This window comes from Dipodomys spectabilis, unplaced genomic scaffold (genome assembly GCF_019054845.1).
Source record: "Dipodomys spectabilis isolate Male_0828 unplaced genomic scaffold, ASM1905484v1 ptg000173l, whole genome shotgun sequence".
Lineage (NCBI taxonomy): Eukaryota > Metazoa > Chordata > Mammalia > Rodentia > Heteromyidae > Dipodomys > Dipodomys spectabilis.
The window spans coordinates 7,201,578-7,217,463 of record NW_024870850.1 but is presented as its reverse complement, the minus strand read 5'-3'; the positions used below and the strand labels follow the sequence as shown (position 1 = coordinate 7,217,463).

The following is a 15,886-nucleotide window of genomic DNA, read 5'->3' as shown; positions in this document are numbered from 1 at the left end:
CTCATTAGAGTTCCCTTGAAGTTTTTAGAACCACAGAGTATTTGTCACCAAAATTGCCTTTAGTTTTCTCTGGTACTGAAGTGGTTTATCACCTCACAGCTGACTTCCCTCAAGGCCCTGGGCTCCCTCTACTGGTGACATTGTGGAAGTCACTACAGACTCAGGAACACTGAAGCCCGCCTGGAATTTCTGGAAAGACAGGCACAAAGCCAGACCACTGGTTTAAATCCGAGACATTTCAAAGGCCAGTTTGTATCACATGCCAATATGAATGAAGAATGTTCCAGAACAATGAGTTCTCCTAGCATTCATTGTAATCATTTTGGGGAAATTCTCATAGAATCTCAACTCTCATGGATGTTTGCTGATGTCCTTGTGTACAATTTGACTCTCAGGCTTTACATATAGAATGTCAGTAATACTAAATATGAATTGGGAACTGGTGGCTAAGGCCTGTAATTATAACTACTAAGTATGCTGATATAGGAGAATTATGTTTTGTAGTCACTTTGGGCAGGAATGTCTGTGACAGTCTTATGTGCAAGCAACTCAACAGAAACTGGTGCAAAACTGTTGGTCAAGTGGTAGAGTGCCAGCCATGAGAGAAAAAATGTTAAGGGACAGCCATCAGGACTTGAGATGATGCCTGAGTATCAGAGTATGTGTAACATACACACACACACACACACACACACACACACACACACACACTGCTCAATTCGAGAATGGACCAAGAAGAGGATAGCCCTGACATCTTCCCTCTCCCATGGGGTACATTTCTAATGCTGGGTTTACACATGAGCCCCATCTTTCTCACTCACATCCTCACCAGGTTCAGTTGGCTTCAATATCCTTCACATACCTCTCATTTAATAAACTATTTCTCTCTTAAACCAACCACAAACAGGGTGTTTCCACACAACTTGTCTGAGAAGATTCATCCATGACTTCGCTAGTTTAGAGAAAGTAAGTAGATCTGAAAGTAGTGAGCTCACCTGGGTCAAATGCATGAATGAAAGTGTGTATAAAACATATGAAAAAGCCAGGCACTTTTGCTCACGCCTGTCATTCTAGTTACTCAGGAGGCTGAGATCTGAGGATCAACGTTCAGAGCCAGCCAAGGCAGAAGAATTCATGAGACTCTATCTCTAATAAACTCTTATCTCTTATCTCAAAAAATTGGAAGTGGCACTGTGGCACAAGCAGTAGAGCACTTGCCTTAGCTGAATAGCACAGGGGCAGCATTGAAGCCCAGATTTGAAGCCCCATTACTGACAATATATATGAAAAAAACATTCAAATCAATTTTAGGAAGTTATGAGCAGGGAAAAATCAATAAGCCTGGAAAGATGTTGGAGAAAAAGGAATGGAAGCAGAGCTTCTGGGATTGACATGGGACACAGGCCAAGACATGGATATCAGGGCAGACGTTTACTTACATTAGTTAAGGGGAAAAAATCAAACGTGTCTTGAATCTCTTATTACTGATCTGACCAGCATCTCCCCATTCCCAGAGCTTTGCTGAGATTAAATAGCCCCAGAAGCATACACTGCATGTCTATCTTAACAAAGGTTGCTATGAAGGTGGTCCAGACATTGGTCCTGTTTTGAAAAGTGTAAAGTACAGAATTTATTGAAGATTCCCTGGCCTTTGCACTATGGATGGGGACATTGCTCCTTAGTGTCTTTGTATGGACTCTTGGTCACCCCAGTGACCCTGAGAAACAGTGATGAGTGGAGGAGTCACAGTGATGGTGGGGTGGTTGGGACATCTCTGGAAAGGAGAGTGGAATGGAAGACAGACAGAAAACTCTTTACCCGTGGATAAAAGAAAAATATTCATCAGGAAAATCTGAAATGAAGTAGAGCTGTTGTAATGAGGGCAGTGTAGAAGATGCAAAGCACATCAGTGATTGTGTCCAAACTTCCCCCACCTCTAACTATAACCCAAAGAGAAAATTCAAAATTTAAGGAAACCGAAGAAATCACTTACTGAATGTTCCGTTGCTGCAGATTAGGGTCATTCAAGCTTTGAACGAAGAATTGCCAAGAATAGAGGGGGTAAAATCCAGCAATGACAACATCTCCCCTACTGCGTACCACAGATTTCTCTTTGCAAATCCGTCTGCCGGCTTCAGAGGAACTGACGAGGTGTGGATGCTGGAGGAGAAGCAGTGTCAGAGCCACAGGGAACATTGCAGCTGCTTTGACCTGGAGCTGTGATTCTGGATGCAGACTGTGCCTGCAGCGTCAGGTGGGTGTCTAAATGGACCTTCAGTTTTTGTGGCTTCTTGTTACCTGGATGGCCTCCACTGTCCTAGAGGAATACATAGACCATTCTGCCCTCTGGCTCTGCATCTGTGGTCTGGCATCAAGGTCAAAACAGAAGTTAGAAAACATGTGTACCATCTTCCTCTCCACTCCCTCAGCACCGTGATTTCATCTATGACTGCAGATAATGAAACTCCAAGGATGGATTCCTTTCTTGTTGAATTGTTCACAAATTAGTTTGAAAGCAAAAAGTTGAACAGAATAAAGCTCACAAAAACAAGGGTCACTAAGGATGATGGGAATGGATGACACCCGAAGATGCCATGTGAAGGTCAAATGGTGATAGAGTGCCATGGCCAGAAAAGGCCCAATCAGAGTTAGTGGAGCACCATCAAACATAAGAATGGGCAGCCTCACAATCCAGGGCCAAGTGAGCCACAGAAGTTCGGTGAAATGAACCATTCAGGTTTCCATACCAACTGTACATGCATTAGTATCCAGAAGTGGTCAATGCATTTATTTACTGCTGCTGGTGTTACCAACATTCTTCCTGAATTCAACTATTACAGATCAATACTTCAAAGTCAATGCACATATCCAATTGGATATTTGCTCTCTGAACCTTGAACTTCTTCAGTGCTTGCATGTCGTTGACCATCAGACTGCACCTATCAATATATTGTGGTGGTCCACTGTTAGACACAGAGATGTTCTATGATCTTTGACTTTCTGGGAACATAGCAGGCTTGCCCACTCAGGATCCTGGTAGCTGTGGGTGTATGGATGGGTCTTGCTCTACTGTGTCCCCATCATGTCCAGAGTGCTCTGGGAATTCTTGTTACCACTTGTACAACTGTGTGGTGCCATCTTTGTCCATGGCTATGTGTCTGTAGGTTCATGTCTGGGTTTTCAATTCTATTCCATTGGTCCTGAGGTCTGTTCTTGTGCCAGTACCAAGTTGTTTTGATATTATTACTTTGTAGTAGATTTTGAAATTTGGTATTGATATTCCTCCTGCACTGTTCTTTTTGTTGAGGATCGTTTTTGCTATTCGGGGTCTTTATTGCTCCATATGAATTTTTGGATTGCCTCTTCTGTTTCCTTGAAGAATGAGGTTGGAATATTGATAGGTTTTGCATTGAACATGTAGATAACCTTAGGAAGTATAGCCATTTTCACTATGTTGATTCTTCCAATCCAGTAGCAGGAGAGTTTTTGCCACTTTCTAAGTTCTGTTTTGATTTCCTTTTTCAGGTTTTTCAAATTTTTCATCATGAAGGTCCTTCCCTTCTTTGGTTAAGTTAATTCCTAGGTATTCTATTTTTTTTTGGGGGGGGGGCTATTACTAATGGAGTTGCTTTCCTGATATCAGGTACGCTTTTTTCATTGTTGGAATACAGAGAAGCTATTGATTTTTTGAGAGCTAATTTTATACCCTTCTAATTTGCCAAAGTTTTGAATGAGCTTGAGTAATTTGGTAGTGGAGTCCGGGGGATTCGTTAAATATAAAATCATGTCATCTGCAAAGAGGGAGAGTTTTACTTCATCTTTCCCTATTTGTATTTCTTTTATGTTTGCATCTTATCTTATTGCTGTAGTACTAAATTGAAGAAAAATGGAGAGAGAAGACATCCTTATATCACTCCTGAGCTAAGAGGAAATGGCTTTAGTTTTCCACCATTAAGTATAATGCTGGCTGTAGGTTGGTCATCTACAGACTTTATTGTATTGTGGAGGACTTTTCCTGGAATTCCTAGTTTTTCCAGAATCTTCATCATAAAGGGGTGTTGGATCTTCTCAAATGCCTTTTCTGCACCAATTGAGATAACTATGTGGTTCTTATCCTTGCTCTTGTTGATGTGGTGAATTATATTAACCAGCTTTGAATCCCTGAATGAATCCTGTTTGATTGTGGTGTATGATTTTTTGGATGAATTGTTGAATTCTATTGGTCAAAATTTTTTGGAATGTGTTCGGTAGTGAACTTTCTCTTTAAATTTCATTGAAGTGTTGGAGGAGTATAGGTGTGAACTCTGCATTGACGGCCTTGTAGAATTCCTCTCTAAATCCACCTAGTCCTGGTCTTATCTTAGATGGGAGGTCTCTTATTGCTGTTTCTTTTTCAATGCTTGATATGGGCTTTTTAAGATGGTTTAATTCGTTTTGGTTTAGTTTTGGCATGTCGATATTTGCCAGGAAAAGGACCATTTCTGCTAAGTTTTCAAATTTATTAGCATAAAGTTTTGAGAAGTATTCCATTATAACGTTCTGAATCTTGCTTTTTTTCTGTTGTGATTTCCATTCTCATCCCTGAGTTTACTTATTTGGGTGTGTTCTCTTCTTTTTCTGATAAGATTTGCTAAGGGTTTGTTAATTTTCTTAATTTTTTCAAAGAATCAACCCTCTTTCTATGTTGTGTTGATTCTTTCTATGGTGTTTTTATTCTAATTCGTTGAATTCTGATTTAATTTTAATTATTTCTTTCTGTCTACTGGATTGGGGTTTATCTTGCTGCTCTTTTTCAAGGAGGTTTAGATGTCTTATTAAATTGTCGGTTTCAGATATCTCCAATTTGTTGATGTAGGAACTCAGAGCTATAAACTTGCCTCTGAGTACTGCCTTTGTTGTGTCCCAGAGGAGCTGGTAATTTGTGTATTCATTTTTGTGGAGTATCATGAACATTCGAATTTCCTTTCTAATCACTTCCATGACCCACTCGTGATTCAACAGTGTGTTGTTCAGCTTCCATGTGTTACAGGACTTTCTTTAGGGGCTTTTGCTGTTGAGTTCTTATTTTATTCCCTTGTGGTCTGAGAGAATGCAAGGTGTAACTTCAATGTTTCTGAATTTGGACAAGTTTGCTTTGTGACCTAAAATGTGGTCTATTTTGGGAAATGTTCTGTGTGCTTCTGAGAAAAATGTGTATTCTGAGGCTGCTGGGTGAAATATTCTGTAGATGTCTGTTAAATCTAGTTAATCTATGCAGTTGTTTAGATCTGTGGTTTCTCTGTTGAGATTTTGCAGAATTGATCTTTCTAGTGGGGATAGTGGTATGTTAAAGTCCCCAACAATTAAGTCTTTGGATCTATGTGACATTTGAGGGAAAGTAGTGTTTCTTGGATAAATTTGGAGGCTCTCTGTTGTTTGGTGAATAGATATTTGGAATTGTAATATCCTCCTGAAAGAGAGATCCCTTAATTAATATGTAGCGACCTTCTTTATCTCTTCTCACTAATTTTAATTTGAAGTCCATCTGATATTAGGATTGCAACTCCTGCCTGCTTATGGGGGCCATTTGCTTGGTAGATTTAGTTCCAGCCTTTCACCTTTAAAATGTGTCTGTTTTTATGGGCAAGGTTTGACTCCTGAAGGCAGCAGATAGAAGGATCTTGCTTTTTAATCCAGCTAGACAGTCTATGTCTATGAATTGGAGACTTAAGTCCATTATTGTTGAGAGATATAGCTGAGAGGTGTTTGGGGGTTCCTGCCATGTTATCCATCTTCTTGGGTGCTGCGGCAACTGGGTTCTTCCTGTGGTTCTTGGGTTCTCCATTTGGGTGCAGTTTCTTGGTCTTTATTGTGGTCTTGTTAGTTTTCTATATGTAGGACATCTTTAAGTATCTTTTGTAGAGCAGGTTTGGTGGAGATATATTGTTTCAGTTTTTCTTTGCTATGGAAGGTTTTTATTTGATCTTTGGTTATGAAGCAGAGCTTAGCTGGGTACAGTATTCTTGCTTGATAGTTGTCTGTATTTAGGGAGTAGTATACGACATTCTAGGCTCTTCTTGCTTTAATTATCTCTGCTGAGAAATCGGAGGTGATTCTAATTGTTTTCCCTTTATATGTGATTGTTCTATTCTCCTTGACTGCTTTAAGGACCTTTTCCTTGGTCTCAATAGATCCTGTTCAGATTATAATGTGACAGTGGGATGTCCTGTTCTGGTGTGATATATTTGGGGTTCTAAAAGCTTCTTGTATCTGAATAGGCCTATCTTTTTGCATGTTGGGGAAATTTTCTACTAGTATCCTGTTAACCAAATTTCCTAGACTAGGTGTCTCTAGGTGCTCCTCTACAACCATTATGCTTAGATTAGGCCTTCTGATGGTGTCTTCCAAATGTTGAATAGATCTGTAATATTTCTTGGATTTGTCTTGGATAGGTGTATGTTCTTTCTTTATGATATGTAGGCTGTCTTCAATCCCTGAGATTCAATCTTCTGCATGGTCTTACCAACTGTCATGGCTTCCTACTTTGTTTTTTTTTCCTTGTAATTGATTGGCTTTGATGGCTTCAAATTCTTAGTTGGAGCTTTGTTTTAGATCTTGTATGAACTTCTTTACTTCCTTATTTTGGTGTTCAGTGTTTATTCTCAAATCATTAGTTGAATGGTTATGGTTTGCTTGGACTCCCATTCCTTCTGTTGGGCTCCATTCAGCATTCCCTTTGTGGTCTCCCTGACTTCTTTCAACTGTCTGTTTATGGATTCCATGAATGTCTCTATTGATCTTTGTCTATTCTCATCCCACTCTTGCAATTCCTGTATTACTCCTTGATTAGTTTCCTCGTGTTCACCCAATTCCAGTAGTTTTCTTTGCTCTCAGCCTGATCACACAATTCCTTTATTTCTCTTTGAGTGTTCTCAACCTGCTCCCACAATTCCTGTATTAATCTTTGAGTAGTTTGTTCACGCTCATAAGATTCCTCTATTGATCTTTGGTTTGTCTCCTCTTGCTCCCTATCATGCTCACACTGAGCCCTTTGCAGGTTTTCAAACTTTTCATTCATCGTGTTACCACTAGTGTTTGTGGAGCTTTTTGGGAACTCTACTCCTGATTATTCATTATCTGTTCTGTCACTTAATTATCATGAGTGGGATTTGAGGTACCCAGACTTCCCATTTTCCTTGTGTTTGTCTGGCTTGTTCTGCCCATTTGGTATGAAAGTAACACCAATTTTGTGCTAGAACACTATTTTACGTCAAGCACCAACAAAGTCCTGTACTTACACAGTCAAAAGTTTGCAGATACAATGTATTTGAACAGATACAATCTATTCATCTTCAAACAACTATGGATAAATGGGCTAAGAATAGCAAAGAAGAATTTGGCTAACCAGAAATTATTACTTTTAGGGAGAAATGTGGGGAAAAATACGATTAGAGGGATGTGGAGAGGTAAAGGGAGAGTGAAATTAACCAAGTCTTACTCTCAAAGAGGGAAATGGGTTGGACAGAGTAATAGAAGAGAGAGAGAGGAAAAAGAGAGACAAGAAAAACTGGAAAAACAAAAATGTAAATTTAAAAAGTGAAACTTAAAAATTATCTAAGTGAATTTGTGAGAAGAAAGGTATAGAATTAGAGGAGTGGAGGGATAGAAAGGAGAAATGAAAAATTAAACAATAATAATTCTTATAAAATTGTATAGGTTTAAAGAGATAATACTGCTATTAAAAATTTAAGGCTAAGAAGTATTGAAGTGAGTAATACATTTCTGGATTAAATATGTACACAATGGTGGATAAGGTCTAATAATCGATGATGGGTATATATCTGAGGATTACCAGAACAGCAATTAAGTCACATAAAAAAGAAAGAGAAAAAAAAGAAAATATGAACAAAAAAAAGGATCAAAATGTCAAAAGAGATTAAAAAAACACACACACACATATATACCTAAAATAAAAAATTATAAGAGGGGAAAAACGATATTAAAGATATTGTTTATTTTTAAAAAATTAATAAATTAATAAAAGGTCCAAGAAAGAGTTCCTGTTTTTTTGCGGGGGGGAGGGGGGGAGAAGATCCTATATCTCCCTAGTGTCTGTAACCAGTCTCTTGGTGGAATCTCTGGTCTGCTTGTGGTGTTTGTTTTTCCTGTGCCTTGATATGTTTCTTAAGTCAGTCTGTTTGAGCAGACAGAAAAAATGCTCTGCTTTATCCTGGATTGTGTGATCCCCCTCTCAGTCTAGTTCACTGGGAGAGAGATCTGCCTTGAGTATCACAAAAGAGGGAGATGGCTGTTTCCTCTAGTTTTGAGATGCTGTGTTGAGCCTAGGTTCTGGGTAGGGTTGAAGCCTTTGAGCAAACAGTTGCTTTTCCCTGAGGGGAAAACTCACAGAGAAATTCATTGAGCCCAGCCTGGAGCCATTCTCATGGTTTATATTTACTGAGTTTCAATTGCTTGTCTAGGCTGCTGTAGGGAGGCACATCCCCTGGCTCTGTATACTCAGTGAAGAAAGTCACTCCTCCAGGGGTGGAGCGACTTCTGCCTGATCTGGGTGACTTTCACCTGGGTGGAGCTGAGCCTGGCAGGTCAGGTCAGTGTTCTGGGACCTGGTAATGGTTCCAATTGTTTCCTTCCAAGGCCTGTGTTGAAGCTAGCTGCTCAGCCAGGCCTTTGTCAGTATCAAAGATGGAGAACTCCGGTGGTGTGGGGGAGCGGTGGCCTTCCCTCCTCTGTTCCCTGAGAAATGAGCAACAATAATAAAAAATGAATTAAGCAATAGCTTGGAGCCAGTGGTTCAAACTGATAATCCTAGCTACTCAGGAGGTGGAAATATGAGGATGGTTCAAAGCCCGCTTGTGCAAAAAATTCGGTGAGACTCTTATCTCCAATAAACCACTCAGAAAAACTGGGAATGATGCTGTGGCTCAAAAGGTAAAGTGCCTGCCTTGAGCTGAAGAACAGAGGGACAGAGCCTAGGCTCAGATTTTAAGCACTGTGACCAAAAAAAAAAAAAAAAGAATTGAATAACATAAATTAGGTTTTACATTGAAGTAAATATCTAACCAAAGCCAGGAAAACTTAAATTAGGTGCTATTTTTTTCTTTGTCCTTTAAAGGAAATCACAATGGGAAAAATATGTATGCAAATTAAATTGCACATTATGCACATTATCTATCTGAAAGATGTCTATAAGAAAATAGAAAATCTGAACACACACTCCACGATTGTTTTATCAAAGAAATCCTGTGGAAAAAAAAAAGAAGGCAAATATATGTTTGGATGGGTTATTATTGCCAAGAAGTTGCAAAATAGGAGAAGAAAAATAAGAAAATTGTAAAACACAACCAATATTCTTACCATTGTATGCTTTCACAGCCAGTTAGAGAATTTCTACCTCTTATCCCTTTGGCTGGTGGAAGCTACCAGTGCATTGCCAAGAGACTTCCGGATCGCAGTATCCCAGTCATGAGCCATTCACACCTGTTAGAGCAAGAGTATGGCTTCTGCCTCTGGGAGCTTCCTGATCCATCCCTACCATGCCAACCAATCTAGGGCACGAGCCTCACCACATGTATCAAGCGGTCCCCAGACATAACAAGCAGCGTGTCTGATCTGCCCAGCTCCTGTGCATAGTTTGGCGCCTCTGGGGGAAGATGGAGCTCAAGGTCCTGCTCTAGAAGGGGAAGGATACTCTCAGCAAGCCTTGGGGCATGGGGCAGTGAGCATCATAGGAAGGAGACCTGGGCCTTGAGCATGAGGGACTGCATGTGGTTCTGGAATACCGCAGGGCCTTGCCCGTGTCTGGGCGCAGATTCAGCAACAACAACACGGGGCAGATCCTGAGCAGCAGGCCCGGGGGGCAAGGGTGGGATCCATAGTCTATTGCTGCTATTCTGGCCCCTCTCTGGGTTGAGGTGTCTCACCTGCCACGCGTGGGCTTCTCTTTTCTTTTCTTCTGCTCTCAGAGTTTGGGATGATTTTCATTAAATGATTGTGTGGCTTTAATATATTGGCTATTCTGTCTGTCTGTCTGTCTGTCTGTCTATCTTCACCCTTTTTTTTCTCCGTGTTTCTGCTGAGCCTTTGCCATCATCGGCACTGCTCACTTTGGCATCCACAGATCCTCCTGAGAAATGACACCAATTGCTTTTTCTTAATTTAAATACAGGATTGAGGTTTATTGGAGTTTGGTGGCAAAAGTAAAGGGAATTAAATATGAATATATGTTTTCAGTATGAGAAACGTCTGTGTGTGTGTGAATGTATGTGTGTGTGTGTGTATGTGTGTATCAGCCCTGGAAGTCAGGGCCCCAAGCTCCCTCTCTTGGCTTTGTAATACACATGTGGCATTTTAGCATTTGACAAATACCTCCTGTCCTATATTTTTACTTGTAAGTTAGAGATGAAGTCTCATAGACGTTTCTGTCCAGGCTAATTTTGAACTGTAATCCTCAGATCCAAGCCTTTTAAGAGAGCCACTGGTGTCTGGCTCAAAAAAAATTACGTGTCTAATATAGAAATTCAAAATGAATTTAATAATAGATTTCCACAAGAATGTGAAAATATAATACACATTACCTAAGGTTTTAGTCCATATTTTAAGAGTAACACTTTTTCATTTTTGAGATTATGTAATTACATAAATTTCACACTATTGTGGCATAGTGATATTCAGTTAAAGTCACTAACACATTTTAACCTTCACAATGCATCTTGTCATTGTCTTGATCTACAAAGCTGATGAACTCTACAGACTTTAACAATAAAACTGTTTCTTCCAAATTGGGTGATATGTTCATTTCTTTCCTTTCGCTCACTATCAGCTGTTTCCTCTTCCTCTCTCATTCCCTCCCTCCAATCATCACTGTTGAGTTGCTTAGTTCACTTTCATCAATGACCAGTGCCACTGATGGGCCCTCTGCTGTATTTTTTTCACCCATTTTCCTCCACTTCTTTGCCCTCCTCCTGGCTTCCCTCAGATGTGCATGCCTATGCAGCATATATGGTGTCAAGGGCATAGAGTGATTTAGAATTTATATGAAAAGTAAGAAGAGGTCCTTTATTTCTTGGGTCTTGTTTACTTTGTCATATCTCAATGTAAAACACGTTTATGACATGTAATTTAGTCCAATCAAATGGATATTGAACATCACTGGATCTTAAAAAAAATAAGCAGAAAATGAAGCAATGGAAGAAAGGACACACTATCTTTTGCCAGCTAGCTAGCAAGATCTCCAAAAATAGACTGTGGCTATTCGTCTCTTTTCTCTTCTTCCATTTCTGTTTGGAAGTCCTTAGTGATTTGGTCCACTAAGATACACAAGTTGGCTAATTGTGAGCTCTAGAGATTGATTTTCCTAAGGTCAATGATGAGTCCATTCTTTCCCACCTTCAGTTGAGGCTGGCACTAGCCCACTCCTTGTCTGTCAGTCCTGAGGATGGAAGCTGAGCTTTCCCTATGCACCAGGCTTGAAGAGATCCTTGGTTCTTTACCCCTTGGTTGTGTCTAAAGACAGAAGCATCTCTACCCAGTAAGCACTGATGTATTAGATACATGAAGAGTCTTGGAAATACTACCTCTTACTCAAAAATATCAACATAATGGTTTTGGGTAGCAAGGTGGTAGGACAGCCCAGTAAAAATTAATTCACCACTTGTGTGAATGCTTCAGTTCCTTATGTTTTATACGTTCTTATAGTTGTGTTTTGTTACCAGAATGGGTAATCAAAATTTTTTTTTCTTTCTACCTATACAGTACTGGCTCTGATCCTGTTAAGGTCTTCCCCAAACTACAATGCCTGTATTATTCTAAACTCATTCTGAGTACTGTGGAGGGACTATCACAATCATATTGAAGGTCTGGGCCTCAGTTATCAAAACAGCATCAATGGCAGGGTGCTGGAGCCTCATGCCTGTGATCCTAGCTACTCAGGATGCTGAGATCTGAGGATTTCAGTTCAAAGCCATCCCAGGCAGGGAATTCCATGAAACTCTTTTCTCCAATGGACCACTGAAAACCAGAAGTGGCAATCATTTATTGAGCACCTATACTGAACAGTGAGCACTCTCTTCTTTGAGTCATTGTAATTAGGATAATCTGTTTGGTTTCCAGACATTTCTGTGCAGATGCTTTTCTGTTTTCCATCCATGGCCCAGCAGAATTAGAGACAGCACTATGTGTATCTCTGTCATGCATGTGTCGGTGATGTCACTCTACTGAGTCACAGATATAGCATTGAATAATATCAAGATCTCTGGACTCAAAGACATGTGCGTGTTTGTCCTTTGGACACTTCCTGGCTGTAAAATGTGGTGGCGGCCTGACAATATTCCTACCTCAAGCCCCTCAACACTTTGATTTCTTAGGGACACTTCTGAATCATTCTTGTTCTCATAGTATTGTAAAGATCATTGAGAGTTTTGAAGTCTGAGCCTATCTGATGTTTTTGTCCTCTCTTGGGGAGCCTTTTCTCTTCTTATAAATGATTCTATTTCTCCATCCATTAATATTGAGGATTCTTAGGGACTGGATGACAAGGCTCTGCTTGGCCAATTGTGTACTCTGTATTTTTGGATTTCAATAAGAAATAATGACCAATAAGCAATCTATTGCTGTAGCTGCTCATTTGGACAACTGTGGTTATTTTGGTGCACTTGCATTTCTTCCCTAAAAAATACATTCGTAGATTCCTGTTCCAAAATGCAACAGATTAACATCGTGTTCTAAAACTCTAAAAGAAAGAAGAGAGAGAATGAGAGATTTTCCAGTAAAATACACCCAGTAATATAGCAAAATAGAAAATATGTGAACAGAAATATTCAGCTAGGTCAGAGAATGGACTTGAGTTACCATAATGAAAGTATGGAAATGTTCAACAACGTAACTTCCTATACTAGTAGCTTAGCAATATAGTGATATTGAAGCAGTGATATAGGATAGGTAGGAAGAATAATTGAGACAGGAAAGAGAAAGGAAAAAGCACAGTAGATAATGTACTCATTAGGAAGTATGATAGCATAAAGGACAGATTACAATGGAGAAATCATAAAATATCCGTTAGAATGCAAATTTAGGAGGTCATGTTGGGAATGTGCTATGTCTCTAACATAACCAGAGAAATGAATAAGAGTAACTTGTTTGTTCAAAGAAGTCCTCACGTTAAACTAAGATGTGATACAGATTGCTCTCAGAGCCTCTAAAAATTCTAGGCAACATCTATGTTTATCTTAATGTTTGTTTCTTCCAGAACCTGATCTCTCCCTGAACCTGGAGAAAGAATTTCTCTCAGCCCTTATCAGGATGATGTAGCACTTGGGGGCAAAGATGCAGCCTAGGAGACCTGCACTGGAGGCCAAAATGGAGAAGACCTCCACGGCCACCATGGCCTTCCCCTTGGTGCTGTGGTAGACAGGCAGGAAGGTGAGCTACACACTGCAGAACACCAGCATGTTGAAGGTCAGGAATTGGCCTCATTGAAGGTGTCAGGCAGATTTCTGGCCAGAAAAGCCACAATGAAGCTGGCCAGGGCCAGAGAGCCAAGGCATCCCAGGACACAGTAGAAGACAGTGACAGAGCCCATGTTGCACAGGACGATGATGTAGCCATGTTCAGATTGTGCATCTTTGTCCACAAAGGGAGGAGAGATTCGCAGCCAGAGGCCACAGAGGGTCACCTGGATGAGAGTGCATATGGGGATGAGGAGGTTAGGAACCCAGAACAGCAGCCACTGCCTGGTGCTTCTCAATGGAGCAGTGAGCGTGAAGGCCAGAACCACAGTGATGGTCTTGGCCAGGACTGTGGAGACAGCCACAGTGAAGACCACTGCGAATGTGGTGTGCTGCAGGATGCAGGAGGCTGTGTGGGGACGGCCAAGGAAGAGTAAGGTGCAGAGGAAGCAGCAGATGAGGGAGACGAGCAGGATGTAGCTGAGGGCCCAGTTATTGGCCTTGACAATAGGGGTGTTTTGGTGCTTGATAACCATCCCAAGAACAGCAGCTGTGAGTGCAGAGCAGCAAAGAGCTGTGCAAGCCAGAGCCATACCCAAGGGGTCTTCATAAGCCAGGAAGCCCTCAGTTTTCATCAGGCAGTGATTTCTCTGGGTGTTGGCAAACTGATGATCTGCACACCTGACACACTGCTCCATGTCTGGTGAGGTGTGAGAATCACTATTGCTTTGTGTTCAATATTTGTCTTTCCTCTCAACCTCCTTCATTGAAGTAGCTAGCTCATTTTCCCTGATTCACCAGTTGACCTATATTGAGTTCAATAACAATAGATTAACTCTCTATATCAAAATGCTTTCACATCAAATCTCTTTCTCACATTTCTTCTTCTTTTCCTCCTCCCTTTCTGTTTTTATGTTTTTCTTTTCTTTTCTTTCTTTCTTCCTTTCTACCTTCCTAACTTCCTTCCTTCCTTCCATCCTTTCTTTCTTTCTTTCTTTCTCTCTCTCTTTCTTTCTCGCTTTCTTTCTTTCTTTCTCTTTCCTTCCTTCCTTCCTTTGATCCTTCGTTCCTTCGTTCCTTCCTTCCTTCCCTCCTTCCTTTCCTCTCTCCCTCTGTCCCTCCATCCTTCCTTCCCTCCTTCCTTCTCTAACTCCTTCCTTCCTTCCATCTGTCTGTCTTTCCTCCAATGCTTGAACTTTGTCCATGGGACATTTTCCAGAGTATTCATGCTCGAAACTACACTCTACCACTTGAGCCACAGCTCCATTTACAGCTTTTTGGGTGCTTAATGGTGAGAAAGAATCTTACTGAGTTTCCTGTACATCATTACATGGAAGCTCCATCCTCAAATCTCTACTGCCTGAATCGCTTGGATTACAGGTGTAATATATAATTACCAGCATTATGTGCTGCATTCTTGACAGGTCATACCACTCTGGCTCTCTGCTACTCATTCAAGACATAATGGAGAATAGAGACTCAGCCCAACCACTTCACTTTGTACAAGAGGTTCTAATCCAAACCTCAACCTCCTCATTACACCAAACACAAACTTCTTGAGCATTTGATGTGTGTCAAGAACAATGCTCCTCCACTGATATGATAAGGTCTGGGAAAGATCAGCTGGAGGAGGGAGAAGAGAAATGAAATGGAGATGATAAACTACTTCTGAATCTTTTATATTTGAAGAATTGCTAGTCAGCCTAGTGCCAGTGTCAGACATGGAGTGACCATAACAAAGCCTGTTGTATTATTAGTGCATGTTAAATAGAAAATAAAATTTAATTAGAAATGAGTGGCAATAGCCACTCAGGAATGAAAGGCTGTGTTAGATCCACAATTCCATGATGATTTGCATATCATTTCAAAGATCAACAACTGGTCCCTGATATTTCCTTTTTTTCAGTGTTTAGCTATTATTTTCTCCATTTCTCCCTTGTTTATTAAATATATGTTTTATTGTTAAGATACTGTATAAAGTGGTTACAGTTACATGATTAAGGTAATGAATACTTTTCCTATCTAACATTGTTCCCAATTTTTTGTTTTTGTAAAATGTTTTTTTTGTAAAAATATTGTACAGGGTAGTTATAGTTACATGAGTAAGGTAAAGTGTACATTTCCTATCTAGGATTGTTGCCTCCTTGTTTGTTTTTCCCTTACCATCCCTTCCTTGTCCACATCTCCAAATACTCCCCCAACAATGCCAAAGTTGTAAAGTTTTTTTCAATATAGTGTCTTGTACATCTCCTGGTTAAAGTGGGTCAACCTGTATCCCTATTTAAGCAGTTGATTTTTTCCTTGCCCTCCACAAATTAGGAAAATGTATATACACGATGCAGGGCACCAGAATCCAATACATTGAAAACAGGGGTTATGCCATGGGGGTGGAACATACCAAAGAAACAGAAAAATCACATGGTCATTATAAATACATTAAAAAA

General features: G+C 40.2%; 1 non-coding gene across 1 annotated transcript; it reads right to left on the bottom strand.

Annotated features, from left to right (window-relative positions):
• Positions 1-10,059: 10,059 nt before the first annotated feature.
• LOC122120030 lies at positions 10,060-10,145 on the bottom strand. The gene has a single exon (XR_006149652.1). It is a non-coding gene; the product is annotated as a small nucleolar RNA SNORD35 (small nucleolar RNA).
• Between the last annotated feature and the right edge of the window lie 5,741 nt (positions 10,146-15,886).